We start from the raw sequence: 16,648 nt of genomic DNA on the forward strand, positions 1-16,648 counted from the left end.
CTTGATTAAACCCTACCCTCTCCCCTCTCCTCTATTGACTGTTATTCTGCTCCTTGTTCCATTTAGTTCAGTTGTTTAAGTTGTTCTTTAGTATCCTGTATTAGGTGATATCATATGGTATTTTTCTTTCTTTGCCTGGCTTATTTCACTAAGCATAATTCTCTCTACTTCCATTCATGTTGTCGCAAATGGCAGGAGTTCCTTCTTTCTCTCTGCTGCATAGTATTCCGTTGTGTAAATGTACCACTGTTTTTTGACCCACTCACCTACAGATGGGCACTTAGGCTGTTTCCAGCACTTAGCTATTGTAAACAGTGCTGCTATGAACATAGGGGTGCATAAGTTCTTCTGAATTAAGGTTTTAGGATTTTGGGGGTATAATCCTAGCAGTGGAATCACTGGTTCAAAAGGCAGTTCCATTTTTAGTTTTTTGAGGTAATTCCATATTGTTTTCCACAGTAGCTGCATCAGTCTGCATTCCCACCAACAGTACAGTAGGGTTCCCGTTTCTCCACATCCTCACCAGCACTTGTTTGTTGATTTGTTGATGATGGCCATTCTGACTGGTGAAAAGTAGTATCTCATTGTGATTTTTATTTGCATCTCTGTGATGGCTAATTATGTCGAGCATTTTTTCATGTGTCTATGGACCTTCTGTATGTCCTCTTTGGAGAAGTGTTTGTTCAGTTCCTTTGCCCATTTTTTAATTGGGTTGTCTGTTTTCTTAATGTTGAGTCATATGAGCTCTTTATATATTTTGGAGATCAGTCCCCTGTCTGAGATATCACTGGCAAATATGTTTTCCCATATGGTTGGTTTCCTTTTCATCTTGCTGACGTTTTCTTTTGCTGAGCAGAAACTCTTTAGCTTGGTGTAGTCCCATTTGTTTATTTTTTCCTTTATTTCTCTTGCCTTAGGAGATGTATCCGTGAAGATATTGTTACGTGGGGTATCTGAAATTTTTCTGCCTATGTTTTCCTCTAGGACTTTTATGGTGTCACAGCTTACATTTAAGTCTTTGATCCATCTTGAGTTTATTCTCGTGTGTGGTGTAGGTTGGTGGTCTAGTTTCACTTTTTTGCACGACCCTGTCCAGTTCTCCCAGCACCATTTGTTAAAGAGGCTCTTCTCACTCCATTTTATGTTCCTTCCTCCTTTATCAAATATTAGTTGACCGTATAGTCCTGGATTTATTTCTGGACTGTCTATTCTGTTCCATTGATCTATATGTCTGTTCTTAAGCCAGTACCAGACTGTTTTGATCACAGTGGCTTTGTAGTATTGTTTGATGTCTGGTATTGTGATTCCTCCTGCTGTGTTCTTCTGTCTCAAGGTTGCTTTTGCTATTCGGGGTCGTTTTTGGTTCCACATGAATTTTTGGAGTATTTTTTCTAGGTCTGTGAAATATGTCATTGGTATTTTAATAGGGATTGCATTGAATCCGTAAATTGCTTTGGGTAGTATGGCCATTTTGATGATGTTGATTCTTCCCATCCAAGAACATGGTATTTGCTTCCATTTATTTGTATCTTCCTTAATTTCTTCAATGTTGTGTAATTTTCAGAGTACAGGTCTTTTATCTCTTTGGTTAAGTTTATTCCTAGGTACTTTATTTTTCTTGTTGCTATAATAAATGGTATTTTCTTTTCTGTTTCTGTCTCTGATATTTGATTGTTGGTGTACAAAAATGTCTTAGATTTTTGTAAATTTATTTTGTACCCTGCTATTTTGCCAAATTCATTTATTATATCGAGTAGTCTTTTAGTGGAGTTTATAGGGTTTTCTATGTATACTATCATGTCATCTGTATAGAATGATAGTTTTACTTCTTCTTTCCCAATTTGGATGCCTTTTATTTCTTTTTGTTGTCTGATTGCTGTGGCTAGGACTTCCAACACTATGTTGAATAAGAGTGGAGAGAGTGGACATCCTTGCCTTGTTCCTGATTTCAGGGGGAATGCTTTCAGTTTTTGTCCATTGAGTATGATGTTGGCTTCAGGCTTCTCATATATAGCCTTAATTATGTTAAGGTATGCTCCCTCTATTTCCATTTTGCTTTGTGTTTTCATCATAAATGGGTGTTGTACTTTATCAAATGCCTTTTCTGCATCTATTGATATGATCATGTGATTTTTGTCTTTCATTTTGTCTAGGTGATATATTATATTTATTGATTTGCGAATATTAAACCATCCTTGCATCCCTGGGATGAATCCCACTTGATCGTGGTGTATGATCTTTTTGATGTATTGCTGGATCCTGTTTGCCAATATTCTGTTGAGGATTTTAGTATCTATGTTCATCAGTGATATTGGCCTGTAGTTTTCTTTCTTTGTTGTGTCTTGACCTGGTTTTGGAACTAGGGTAATACTGGCTTCATAGAAAGAGTTTGGGATTTTTCACACTTCTTGGATTTTTTGGAATACTTTGAGGAGGATAGGAGTTACTTCTTCCCTGTTTTGTAAAATTCGCCTGTGAAGCCATCCAGTCCAGGACTTTTGTGTGCCGGGAGATTTTTGATTAGTTTCAATTTCCTTCTTCGTTATTGGTCTGTTGAGACTTTCTACTTCTTCTTGATTCAGTTTTGGAAGGTTATATGTTTCTAGGAATTTGTTCATTTCTTCTAGGTTGTCAAATTCCTTGCCATACAGTTGTTTGTAGTAATTTCTTACAATTCTTTGTATTTCTGTGGTATCAGTTGTGATTTCTCCTTTTTCGTTTCTGATTTTGTTTATTTGGGTCTTCTCTCTTTTTTTCTTGATGAGCCTGGCTAAAGGCTTTTCAATTTTATTTTTTCAAAGAACCAGCTCCTAGCTTTGTTGATCTTTTGAATTGTTTCTTTAGTCTCGATGTCATTTAATTCTGCTCTGATCTTGATGATTTCCTTACTTCTTCTTGCCCTAGGCTTTGTTTGTTGTTGTTGTTCTAGTTTCATAGCATTAGGGTTAGGTTTTTCTATTTGAGATTCTTCTATCCTTTTCAGATATGCCTGTAATGCTATGAACTTCCCTCTTAGGACTGCTTTTGCTGTGTCCCATAGGTTTTGGGCTGTTGTGTGTTCATTATCATTAGTTTCCAGAAATTTCTTGATTTCTTTTTTGATGTCATTTTAACCCATTCATTATTTAATAGCATGTGATTCATTCTCCATGAGTTTGGATGTCTTTCATATTTTTCTCTGAGGTTGATTTTTAGTTTCAAAGCATTGTGGTCTGAAAAGATGCTTGATATGATTTCAATTTTCTTGAATTTGTTGAGGCTTGTTTTTTGTTCTATCATGTGGTCTATCTTTGAAAATGTCCCACGTGCATTGGAAAAGAATGTATATTTTGCTCCTTTGGGATGAAAAGTTCTATATATATCAGTTAAGTCCATGTGGTTTAGTGTGTTGTTCAATGCCTGTATATCCTTGGTGTTTCTTTGCTTCGAAGATCTGTCTATTGTTGATAATGGAGTGTTAAAGTCCCCTACTATGAGTGTGTTGCTGTTAATATCCTTCTTGTGTTTTTCTAGTATTTTCTTTATGTATTTGGGTGCTCCTATGTTGGGTGCATATATCTTTATCAGTGTTATATCTTCTTGATGGACTTTTCCCTTAAGTATTATGAAATGTCCTTCTTTATCCCTTTTTATTGCCCTTGCTTTGAAATCTATTTTGTCTGATATGAGTACTACTACCCCAGGTTTTTTTTTTTTTTCATGTCTGTTTGCTTGGAATACTTTTCTGTATCCCTTTACTTTCGGTCTGTGTAAATCTTTTGTTTTGAGGTGTATTTCTTGTAGACAGAAAATATGTGGGTCCTGTTTTCTTATCCATTCCGTTACCCTATGTCTTTTAATTGGAGCATTTAATCCATTTACATTTAAGGTTATTATTGACGTGTATTCATTTCCATTTGTACCTGTGTTTCTCTCCTTTTTTTTTCTTCTGTTTCTTAAAACATTCCCTTTAGCATCTCTTGCAATGCTGGTTTGGTGGAGATGTATTCCTTTAGTCTTCCTTTGTTTGGGAAACTCCTTATTTCACCTTCCATTTTGAATGAGAGCCTTGCTGGGTAGAGTATTCTTGGTTGTAGGCCTTTGTTTTTCATTGCTTGAAATATTTTTGACCATTTCCTTCTGACATGTAGTGTTTCTGTTGAAAATCGGTCGACAGCCTTATCAGTGCTCCCTTGTATGTTATTTGCTGTTTTTCTCCTGCTGCTTTTAGGATTCTCTCTTTGTCTTTGAATGTTGCCATTTTAATTATGATGTATCTTGGAGTGGGTTTTTTGGGGTTCTTTTTTATTGGGACTCTCTGTGCTTCTTGAACTTGCATAACTTTTTCTCTCAGGTTGGGAAAATTTTCTGTCATTACTTCTCCTATCAGCTTTTCTATTCCTCATTCTTCTTCTTCTCCCTCTTTTATTCCAATGATTCGGATATTAGTTTTCCTCATGCTATCCTGTAATTCCCTTACATCTTCTTCATACTTTTTCAATCTTTTTCATTTTGTTGTATTGTCTGGGAATTTTTTTCTACATTGTCCTCTAACTCACTGATCCGATCCTCTGCTTTGTTTAGCCTGCTTTTGATTGATTCTACTGTGTTTTTCCGTTCAGAGATTGTATTCTTCATTTCTTCCTGGTTCTTGTTAATAGTTTCTATGTCCTTTTTTATGCTGGTGTAGTTCTCTGTTAGTTCCCTGTAATTTTCTTGGGAGTTGTTGGTAACTTCCTTGGAGGTTGTCGTAGTTGTTTTTGAGGTTGTCGAGTATATTGAGCTTCTTCACCATCATAGTTTTGAATTCCATGTCTGACATTTGGGCTATGTCTATTCCATCTACCTCTCTTTCTGGGGATTCCTCTTTTCTTTTCATTGAGAGGTTGTTTCTGCGTCTTACCATGTTGGATTCTTCTTGTTTGTTTTTGTTTTTTGGATTTGTCTGCTTTGACTTCCCACCTTTGTGGTATGAGATAATTTATAGGAGATCTGAGGGTTTCAGTGGTGCAGTCTCTTTGATCTCCTGAGCCTGATGTTCTTGGGATACCCTTTATGTCATTTGTTTATGCTGTGTGGTTATATTTCAGATGCTCTTTGATAGGATCTTCCCTCTGGCTAGTTGATTGAGAGTCACTCTATCCACTTTGTCTTCAGTTCTTTTGTGGAGATGCTGTTAAAAACATAAACACACAGCCCAGGCTGGAAACCCACACCCTCAAAAATATCCCCCACCCTCTATCCCACTATCGTCAGCCAATAAGCCAGTATTAATATAAATGTAGAGAGGTTAGGGCTTTTATACTATAGGAAGAATAGATAAGAGTTGTTTTTAAGGAGGAGAAATATGATTTTTGAGAAAGAGAATGATAGATTAATAATAGTAGCAAGTAAGTGTCGAGACTATGCAAGACAGTAGGTAATATTTACATTGTATGTTAATAATAATAAAAGAAAAAGAGGGAAGAATTCAGAATATAGTAAGAAAGTGGAATTGTATAGTATTAGATTTATATAGTAGTTATATTCTATTTATTTAGTGTGAAAGGGAGGCTAAACAAAACAAACAAATAAATAAAAATTAAAGAGGAAGGACAAGAAGGAGAAATGGTATGAAACAAATTAAAGAGATAGTTTTAGAAAAAATTAAAAAAATAAAAGTAAAAATTAAAATAAAAAATAAGAAATTAAAAAAATTAAAATAAAATACAAATAAAAAACTAAAATAGAAATAAAAATTTTTTAAAAATACAAAAGGAAAGTTTTTCTCAGTTCAGTCTTTGTGTGTCATCTTCTTTTTCTGGATCCACAGCTGGTCTAATGAGGCGGGCCCAAGGTTCCTGATCCTTGCAGCAGCGGTTTTGGTCGTGTGCCTGGGTTACTCCTACATGCCCGCGGTGGCCGGTGCATTCATTTGGTGCATGTTGAAGCCAGCCGGGGTGCTTGTGTGTGAGCGTATGTGCATGTGTAAGGTGGCCTGCGTGCTAGCCTCAGGCCTGCCGAGCCGCGCCCCAAGAGTTGGTCTCTCACACCTTTGGGCAGGGCCCCGGACACTTGTGCATGATGGAAATGGTGGAAGTGAGCGTCTGTGAGTTGCCGCCACCCACTGTTCCCACGCTGCAGCCGTGCTGTTCCCACACATGCCTGGGTGGGCACGAGCAGAGCTTGCGCAAGTGGTCTGCGCTCCAGCTTGGTGGCCACTGGGGCTGGCCAGGGGCTACTGCATATGGTCTTCTGCGTGCCCAGCGGGCCCTCGCTGTGCCCTTTGGCGCACTGATCTTATGTCTGTTGGGGTGTGTCCGAGGGACACCCAGATGCGCAGCCTACAACTTGGTTGCACGCCTGGGCCAGTGAATGAGGACACTTCCCTGTGCGCACCCGCATGACCCAAGGGGAGGGTTGGGGAGTGGGCAAGCACACTTCTGTGCCTGCGCTCCTTAAGAATGTCCTGTTACCCCCAACCTTTCCTCCCCTCTCCACAATACACAAGAGAAAAATATAAAGGTAAATCACGTTCTCACATGCACAACAGTACACTGTTTCTTGTATTTCAGCGCCAGATGCCACCTAGCCCTCTCCTGGCTCTGCCAGTGGGCAGAGATCCGCTCTCCTCCCGATTCCTCTCTGGGGAAATCTGTGGTCGCCAAAAAGCCTTTGTGTACTTCCAGTCGCAGCTCAGGGAGCCACCGAGTCAGAAATCCTGTCTTGTCTCTTTTTCCTCTGCTATCCTCACCAAACAGGTCGTTACAAGATGGTTTTCTCTAATCCAGCAGTGCCAAGGCTCAACTCCTGCCAGTGTCTAGCTGCTCACTGAGATGTTCTGTCTGCAATTAGTCCAAACTACAGACAGGTCTCGGGAGCCAGAAAGTGCAGCCTCCCCTCGCTTCTCCACCATCTTCTCCCCTCCTGTTATGACTTTTAACAGCAGATTGGTTTTGTCTGTTTTGTATTTTATATAAATTAAGTCAAAAAATTATATTTCATATTTCAGTGTTTATCACCTTTCATTCACCTTATGAATGTGAGATTCATCTATATTGTTTAATGTAGTTGTAGATAATTCATTGCCATGTTATATTCCATTGTGTGAATATGCCATATTTATCTATCCTACTGTTGATGGACATTTGGGTTGTTTGCACTTGGGGTTATTAGGAATAGTGCTGCTATAAATATTTTAGTACCTATATATTGGTGAACATATTTATAAGTTTCTGTTAAGTATATATATAGGAGTTAAAATGCCAGTTCATATGGTATCCAGATAGTCAGCTTTAGTTTACAGAACTAGTTTTCCAAAGTGGATGTACCAATAATACAGTATACAAATTCCAGTTGCTCCACATCTTGTCAACACTTGGTATTTTCCATCTTTTGGACTATAGCCATTATGGTGTGTGTACAGTGATATCACAGTGTGATTTAATATTTATTTACTTATCCTCCAATCCCACGATAGTATCTCCCCAAGACAGATGACTGATATCTGAGATCTGAGACTCAGGCATGGTCCTCACATTGCTGCACAATTTTACATTCCACCCTCAATAAAAGCAATTAGTAAATTTAATTTCTTTTTAAAAAATTTTATTCTATTTTTTCCATTACCACTTAACCCCCTCATACTCCCCTCAGTTTAATTCTTCTGTCACACACAAAAGACCAAAGCCAGATGGTTTAATTGGTTAATTGCATCAAATATTTGTGGGATAAATAATATCAGCACTCTACAAAATCAGAAAATAGAGGAGAAGGGAACACTCCCCAATTCTATGAGGGCAGTATTACCCTGATACTTAACCCATATAAACATGTCATAAGAAAACTAAAGACCATTGTTCTTAATGAATATAGATGTAACAATCTTCAACAAAATACTAGCAAACCGAATACAGAAATATGTAAACATACACATCATGACCAAATGGAATTTATTCTAGTGATGCAAGGCTGCTTCAAAACTCAAAATCATGTAATCTAACCTAATCTATGCTAAAGAAGAAAAGCCACATAATCTACAGATTCAATATAACTTTATACAATTTCCAACAAGGCTTTCTTACCTAGAAATTAATGAACTAATCCTAAATTTATATAGAAATAGAAAGGACCAAGGATAGCAAAAAGGAGTTTGCCAAAGAAGAACAAAGTGGGAGGAAATTCACCTCCCAATTTAAAAATTATTACAAAAGTACAGTAATCAAGACAGTGTGGTACTGGCATGGGGACAGAGACATATATTAATGGGACAGAATAGAGTCCAGGAACAAGCCCTCATACTTATGGTAAAAATATTCTTTACAAAAGTGTGAAAGCAATTCGATGGAGAAAGAAGTCTTTTTAACATTTAGTGAAGGGATAATTGGATAGCCAAAAACAAAAAGATAAATTTTAATCTTGCTTAACACCATACTAAAAATCAACTCAAAATGGATCAAGGATGTAAATATAAAAGCTAAAATTATAAAAGTTTTAGCAAAAAATAGAAAATCTCTGGGTCTTTGTATTAATCAAAGAATTCTTAAAGAGGACACCATGAAGAAAAAGATGATAAATTGGACTTCATCAGAACAAAAAAGGTTTGTACTTCAAAATACACTATTAAGAAAGGAAAAAGACAAAACAGACTGGAAGAAAATATTTATAAATCATGTATCTGACATAGGACTTGTATCTAGAAAATATAAAGCATTATTACAACTTAATAAAAAGAAGAAAAATAACCCAGTTTAAAAATGGGGAAAAGATCCTGACCAGTTTGGCTTGGTTGAGCATTGTCCTTCAAAGCAAGAGATTGCCAGTTCAATTCTAGTTGGGGCACGTGCATGGGTTGTGGGCCAGGTCTCTGGTTGGGGTGTGTGTAAGAGGCAACCACACATTGATATTTCTCTCACACATCAATGTTTCTCTCTCTGTCTTTCTCCCTCCTTTTCCCTCTCTCTAGAAATAAATAAATAAAATATTTTTTTTAAATGGACAAAAGATTTGAAGAGACATTTCACCAAAGAAGATATACAAATAAGTACATGAAAAGATGCCCAACATCATTAAGTCATTAGAGAAATTTTAATGAAAACAATGAAACATTACTTTTTTGTACAATACATGTACTAAAGTGGTTATAATAAAAAAGACAATTATAATAAATGTTGGTAAAGATATGGAGAATAAAACTTTTATACATTTCTGGTGTGAATGCATTAAAATGGTATAGCCACTTTGGAAAAGTTTGGTAGCTTCTAAAAAGTTGATCATAAATTTACCATAGCACCCAAAAATGTCATCCCTATTATCTACCCAAAAGATGTGTAACATGTGGTCACACAAGCACCTGAATGAATGTTCATAACAGCATTATTCATACAAGGCAAAATGTAGAGACTATCCCAATATCCATCAACTGAGGAGTAGATAAACAAAATGTGGTATATTCAGCCAAAATAAATAAATAAATAAATAAATAAAACAAACAAAAAACTAATACAAGCATACCCAGTTTTATTACACTTCAGAGGTGTTGTATTTTTTAAAAAAACTGAAGGCAAGACCCTCCACCAGCAGAAAGATTATGACTCACTTTCTTGCAATACTCACTTTATTATAGTGACCTGGAACTGAACCTACAGTATCTCCAAGGTATGCCTGTAAATACTACAACATGGGTGAACCTCAAAAGTATTATGCTAAGTGAAAGAAGAGAGACACAAAAGATCTAATATTGTATTTGTATATCATATTTATATTAACTGTCCAGAAAAGTCAGATCTATAGAGATCTATAGATTAGTGGTTGTCTGAAGGTGAAAATGAGAACAGTCATTAACTGAATTAATATAAGGGATGTTATTGGGGTTATATAAATGTTCTTGAATTTGATTGTGGTGATGGTTGTACAATTGCATAAATTTAATAAAGGTCATTCAGGCAATCCTTAAATCCATTCCTGTTTAAACATCTGGATTCCCTGCCAAAACATTTGTTGCCACCTATAACTAGAATAAAGTATTGTCTCGGAGCCTGTTATATATTTAAGAATAAACTTTCGAATGTCACTGCCAGGCATTGGCACATTGAGCCTTCAGCAGGTTTTCCTGGAACAAAAATGGCTATGGCCAGTAATTTCTACCTGCACTACTATTTAGGGCACAAGGGCAAGTTTGGACATGAGTTTCTGGAATTCCAGATTTGGCCAGAGAGAAAGTTTAGATATGCCAGCAACAGCAGTTACAGAAATGATGCCCTGATCAGAAAAGAGGCCTACGTACAGAAGACTGAAGAGATTACTGATAATAGTGAATTTACAAAAGAAGATGATGCTTTGTGGCCTCCCTCTGACAGGGTTGGCCAAAGAAGCTTGAAATTTGAATTGGAGATGAACACATTTCTTTTACTACATCAAAAATAGGTTCTCTTATTGATATAAATCAGTCAAAGGATCCTGAAGGCCTTTGAGTATTTTACTGTTTGGTACAGGGCATGAAATGTGTAATTTTTAGTCTTATTGGATTACATTTCAAGATTAAACCAATCTAAATTATATGGTTTTGAAGCTGTTTTTATACTAAAATAAAGGTTGGGTAAGGGAGCATTTATTTGTCCTTTACAATATTGACATTTTTATGGATGTGAAGGAAACAAATTTTTTATTCAAAATGAAAATTAAAAAATACATAAAGAGCCCTAGCTGGTGTGGTTCAGTTGGTTGGAGCATCATTCTGTACACCAAAAGGTTGCTGAATCCATCCCGTCAGGGCACATACCTGGGTTACAGGTTTGATCCCAGTTGGGTACATGCAAGAGGGATTAAGAAGCATAATCGGTTGGTACAAAATAGGGGGAAGTTAAGAATAATATAGGAAAGGGTGAAGCCAAAGAACTTATATGCCTGACCCATGGACATGAACTAAGGGGGGTGTTGCTGGAGAGAAGGGAGGAGTACAGTACGTGCAGGGGGGAGCAAAGGGAAAAAAATGGGACTACTGTAACAACATAATCAATAAAATATACTTAAGAAATTTTTATATGTATCTAATTATTCCCCACTACTGAGACAATAGCTTCCTGAATTCTCTACCCAGTGATCTATGTTTCCAGTCTGGCTAGTGAGAACAGGCAATATTCCTAGCCCTGTATGAGCATCAGATACCATTTGCTCTTATTCTTTCAGATGGTTCTCTCCCTGGCTTCAGTTAGTTTCCTCACACACATGTGCTCATTGGTACTCTACAGAATATTCAAGAAGGACTCTAGGCAAATCAACTGGGTCTTCTCTCTGTGAAGTTTTCTCCTCTCTGATAGTTTGCCCTGTGAATTCTAGCTGTATTGTTCTCCCTAGACTTTCAGTTCTTTCTCACCTTAGGGAATTCACCGACCTCTTCCTCAGTTCCCCCTCTCTGCAGTGCCCTGGAAACTCTGAAGGAAGTAATGCTGGACCAATCATAGGGCTAACCTCATTTGTCTCCCTTTTCTCTGCGATCACTGTTCTTAATTGCCTGATATACAGTTCCTTGAAAACTATTTTCCAATGCATTTCATCTATTTTTGTTTTCTTTGTTCCAGGCATGAGGGTAAATCCAGTTCCTGTGACTTTATCTTGGCTGGAAAAAGACACAGGCAGGAATGTATAAATGTGGAGATTTGTCAGTGGAGGTCATCACTAAGAAATATATTCAAGTTGGTATAATTTTTATGAACAGGGAGTATTGTAACCTGGGTTTGAGACAAGTATGCAGTTGAACTTGTATCTGTGAATGGGGAATATCAGTGTGAGGTATAGTGAGAAGTATATAGTGAGAAGGGATATAGGCCAATGTAGGCTGTCAGTGAGAGATATCCTCTAGCAGGTAAATATTTATGAGTGTGTTCAACTGAGATTTTTCAAAGTAAAAAATTCCATTGGGCAGGTATTTGCAAGTCAGATTTGTAAATTGAGTTGTCAATGAGAGCTATGTCCTTGGTGAGTATTTAAGAAAAAAGAGATTTGTCACCAGTGATCATCAATGGAGTTACACCTGGAAGGCAGTTATGAGTATATATCCTAGTAAATGTGGAGCTATCAAACAGTGATACATTGATAGATGTATATGAATGGGGACATATACAATAGGTATTGCCAATGGGATACATGTCATCAGAAGTATTTATGATGGGTGTGTTTGTGAAATGACCTGGGCAATAAGAAATATGCCAAGAGGCAGGTGTTTAAAAAATAAGGCAATTTGTTAGCAAATGTCATAAATGGGATATACCATCAGGTGGGTTTTTAAGAATATAGATACTTTTCAATGGACAAGCAACAATGGAGTATGTATTATAAGGGTTATTTATAAAAAGAGATTTTTCAACAGGGGTTATAAGAAAGAAATACTCCAATGGGTATTTATGAATAAGATTTTTTAATGGCAGGAATCAATAGTTGATATGTCAATGTTTTTTATTTCTCAATGGGAGGATTTGTCAAAAGGACTCATGAGTGGAAATATTTTAATGAATACTTTTAAATGAGGCAATCTTTTTCCCAATGGATTAATTAATGAAAGATTTGTCATGGGTAGGTATTTATGAAAGAGGATTTGCCAATGGGGATCATCAATGCAGATATTCCAGCAGGATATTTATGAGTAAGAAGACAGTACAACAGTGGTTACAGAAGGCAGAATTCTCAGAAAGACCCCAATACCCCTCTCACCCTGAAATAAACTTATCCCTTTAAATGTGAGTGGGGCCTATAAATATGATGAGATATTGTCGTGGACCTCGAACCAGCAGGGTCCACGGCATTGTGGATGAGGGAATAAATGCACAGTGACTGCAAGAATCCTATGGAGAAGAGGGGACAGAACTGGCCACTTTCTAGAGGAGAAAGCGCGCTCTGTCCCTGCCTTAACAGGCTTTTATTGATTTCTTAGGTGGATTACATCCAAGAAAATTGTGAATCATAGTGCCAATCTTTGCCTTATGTGATTATTACTTTTACATATAAGAGGAAAGAATGTTACACGTGCATAGATAAGGATTACTTGTCTAGCCACATCCTATTCTTAGAAATGAGCCCAGAATAAGCTCTAAGAGACTGGTTCAAGGTTACACGCTGAACATCTGTTGTTCTCAGTCCAGGATGAGGGGGTCCTTTAGCAGAAAGCAAGTTTTTTAACTATTATATAAATGCAGGCCTGATTGCCCACAGAAAAACCGGTGTGTGGTGTGGGTCCTGCGTGCCACCACACTCCCAGTGGTTTTCCACTCTGGGGCTGAGCTACATTTGCCACCACCAAGCACCCTGGCTTCCCATAAGATATAACTTTGGATCTGGAAAATATAATTAAGGTTACTAGTCAGTTGACCTTAAATGAGCTAATCCAGCTGAGCCTAATCTAATTAAGCTCATGAGCCCTTCAAACATGCAGTTTTCTCCTCCGGGAGGCAGAAGAGGACATCAGAGAAACTGGAAGCATGAGAAGCATTTGGTTCATCCTAACTGGCTTTGAAGACAAAGAGGCCCATGTGGTGAGACATGCATCTGGCCTCTAGAAGCAGAGAGCCATCACTGGCTATCAACCAGCAAAGAAATGGGAAACTCAGTGCTACAACTGTAAGGTACTGAATTGCCAATAACCTGAATAAGGTTGGAAACAGATTCTTTCTGAGAGTCTCCAGAGAAGAGTCCAGTCATTTTGACTTTGGTTTCGTGAGGCCATTAAGCAGAGAACTCAGCCAAGCTCACTTGGACTTCTAACCTACAGAACTGTGAGATAATAAATGGGTGTTGTTTTAGGTTGCTAAGTTTGTGGTAATTTGATACACAGCAATAGAAACTAATACAGTATTTGCCAGTTGGGTATTTGTGAAAGGGGATATATATACCACAGTGCAGAGGAGACTTTTCAAGGGAATGATTTACAATGGGCTTGCTTGGGGATTTGTCATCTGTAGTCTTGGAAATAGTAGAGATTTATAAATATGAGGATGTGTCCATATTGAAGACTGCATAATGGGGAACTGTTATGGATTGAATTATGTCCTCCAAAAAAAGTACATTGAAGTCCTAACCCCCAGTACCTCACGATGTAACCTTACTTGGAAATAGGAACAGAAAGATTATCACTTGGGGGAATGGTTGTCCTCAGAAGTCTTTGAAAATGTTGGTTATTGTCAGTGAGGGAACCTGAACACTAGAAATTAGTGTATGAGCAACATCATCAGAAGAAAAATATTACCATAAGCATATTAAATATTTGTAATGTCTTTGGGAGAGATTATTAAAATCTTGAGTTAAATTAAAGGTGCCAAAATGCACAAAACTATTACTATTATATATTACTTCCTATATTATAAATTACCATCACCAATAAAACATTATTTGCAATATTATAAATAATCATTACTAAGATTTATCACTGTTATAAATTATGTTTACCATTACTACTACAAGTAATAATACATGCAGCTATGTGCCTAGCACTGTTTTAAGTATTAATTTACATATATAACTTGATTTAACAGTAACTCTGTCCCTATGAATTAATAAGCATTATTTTATCCCCATTTTATAGATACAGTACCTGAGGCATAGAGAGGTAATATGATTTCCCCAATAACACACAGCAAGGACAAGAAAAAGAATATTTTTTTCAAAATGCAAGCAGGTACTAATTAATTTTTTTCCTTTATGACCTAGTTAAAATCTTTCTTATTTTTATATATTTTTAAAAACTTTATCGGTATGCAATTCACATAAAGTAAAATCTATCCATTTAATGCAACAATTGAATTAATTTTAGTATATTTACAGAGTTGTGCAACCATCACAATAAAATTTTAGAATATTTTCATCATCTCAAAATGAAACCCCATACCCATTAGCAGTCACTCTACATTTCTCCCACTTCCCCCAACCCCAGCCCTAGATAGCCATTAACCTACTTTCTGTCTCCATACTTTTTTTTTGACTATTCTAGACATTTTATATAAATGAAACCATACAATATGTGGTCCTATGTGACTGGCTTCTCTGAAGTAACAAGTTTTCAAAGTTCATCTATGTTACAGCATGTATCAGTACATTTTTTTTTTTTTTAGATTTTATTTACTTTTAGAGAGAGGGGAAGGGAGAAAGAAAGAGAGGGAAAGAGAGGGCAGCATCAATGTGCAAGAGATACAAAGACTTGGCTGCCTCTCGCACACCCCCAACTGGGAACCTGGCCCCCAACCCAGGGATGTGCCTTGGCCAGGAATAGCACCAATGACCTTTTGGTTTGCAGGCTGACACTCAATCCACTGAGCCACACCAGTCAGGGCACGTCATTTCTTTTTATTACTGAATAATATACCATTGTGTAAATAGACCATATTTTTATTATCCACTCATTAGCTGAAGAACATTTGGGTTGTTCCCACTTTTTGACTACTATAAATAATGTTGCCATATACATATGTGTAAAAGTTTTCGTATGGGCATATGTTTTCATTTTTCTTGGGTGGGTACCCAGGAGTGAAATTCCTGAATCATATGGTAACTCTATGTTTAATCTTTTTGAGAAACTTCCGAACTGTCTTCCAAAACAGCTACACCACTTTACGTTCTACCAGCAAGATGGGGCCAATTTTTCCACACTCTCATTAACATTTGTTATTGTCTATGTTTTATTTGCTAGCCATACTAGTGGATGTGAAGTGGTATCTTGTGTTTTTTATTTCCATTCTCCTGATGCCTAATGATATTGAGCAGTTTTTCATGTGCTTAGGCCATTTGAATATCTCATTTAGAGAAATGTTTATTCAGGTCCTTTGCACATTTTTAAGTTATTTACTGGCTTTGGTAAAACTTATATTTTATTGATTATGTTGTTACAAAAGTCCCAACTTTTTCCCCTTTGCTCTGCTCCACCCAGTACTCCCTTCCCTCCAGCAATGCAACCCCCCTTAGTTCATGTCCATGGGTCGTGCATATAAGTTCTTTGGCTTCAGCTTTTCCTATACTATTCTTAACTTCCCCTTGTCTATTTTGTACCAACCGATTATGCTTCTTAATCCCTGGACCGTATCCCCATTTCTCCCTGTTCCCCCTCCCAGCCTATAACCCTCCAAATGATCCCCATGACTATGATTCTGTTCCTGTTCTGGTTTGCTTAGTTGGATTTTGTTTTTATTTTTTAGATTCAGTTGTTGGTAGTTGTGAGTTTGTTGTCATTTTAATGTTCATAGTTTTGATCTTCTTTTTCTTAAGTCCCTTTGTCATTTCATATAATGGCTTGGTGATGATGAACTCCTTTAGCTTCACCTTGTCTGGGAAGCACTTCATCTGCCCTTCCATTCTAAATGATAGCTTTGCTGGATAGAGTAATCTTGGTTGTAGGTCCTTGCTTTTCATCACATTGAATACTCCTGGCCAGTCCCTTCTTACCATGCAAAGTTTCTTTTGAGAAATCAGCTGACAGTCTTGTAGACACCCCTTTATAGGTAACTCTTTCCTTTTCTCTTGCTGCTTTTAAGATTCTCTCTTTATCTTGAATCTTTGGCATTTAATTATGATGTGTCTTGCTGTGGTCCTTTTTGTGTCTAGCTTGATTGGGACTCCCTGTGCTTCCTGGACTTGTATGTCTATTTCCTTTACCAAATTTGGAGAGTTTTCCTTCCTTATTTTCTCACATAAGTTTTCAATTTCTTCCTCT

At 37.0% G+C, this 16,648-nt stretch overlaps 1 pseudogene; it reads left to right on the top strand.

Moving 5' to 3' along the window:
- The first annotated feature begins 9,817 nt into the window (after positions 1 to 9,817).
- Positions 9,818 to 10,511, top strand: LOC149991485 (protein mago nashi homolog 2 pseudogene; annotated as a pseudogene).
- Positions 10,512 to 16,648: the final 6,137 nt, after the last annotated feature.

The sequence above is a fragment of the Furipterus horrens genome, unplaced genomic scaffold (genome assembly GCF_987537825.1).
Source record: "Furipterus horrens unplaced genomic scaffold, mFurHor1.1.pri manual_scaffold_17, whole genome shotgun sequence".
Taxonomy (NCBI): domain Eukaryota; kingdom Metazoa; phylum Chordata; class Mammalia; order Chiroptera; family Furipteridae; genus Furipterus; species Furipterus horrens.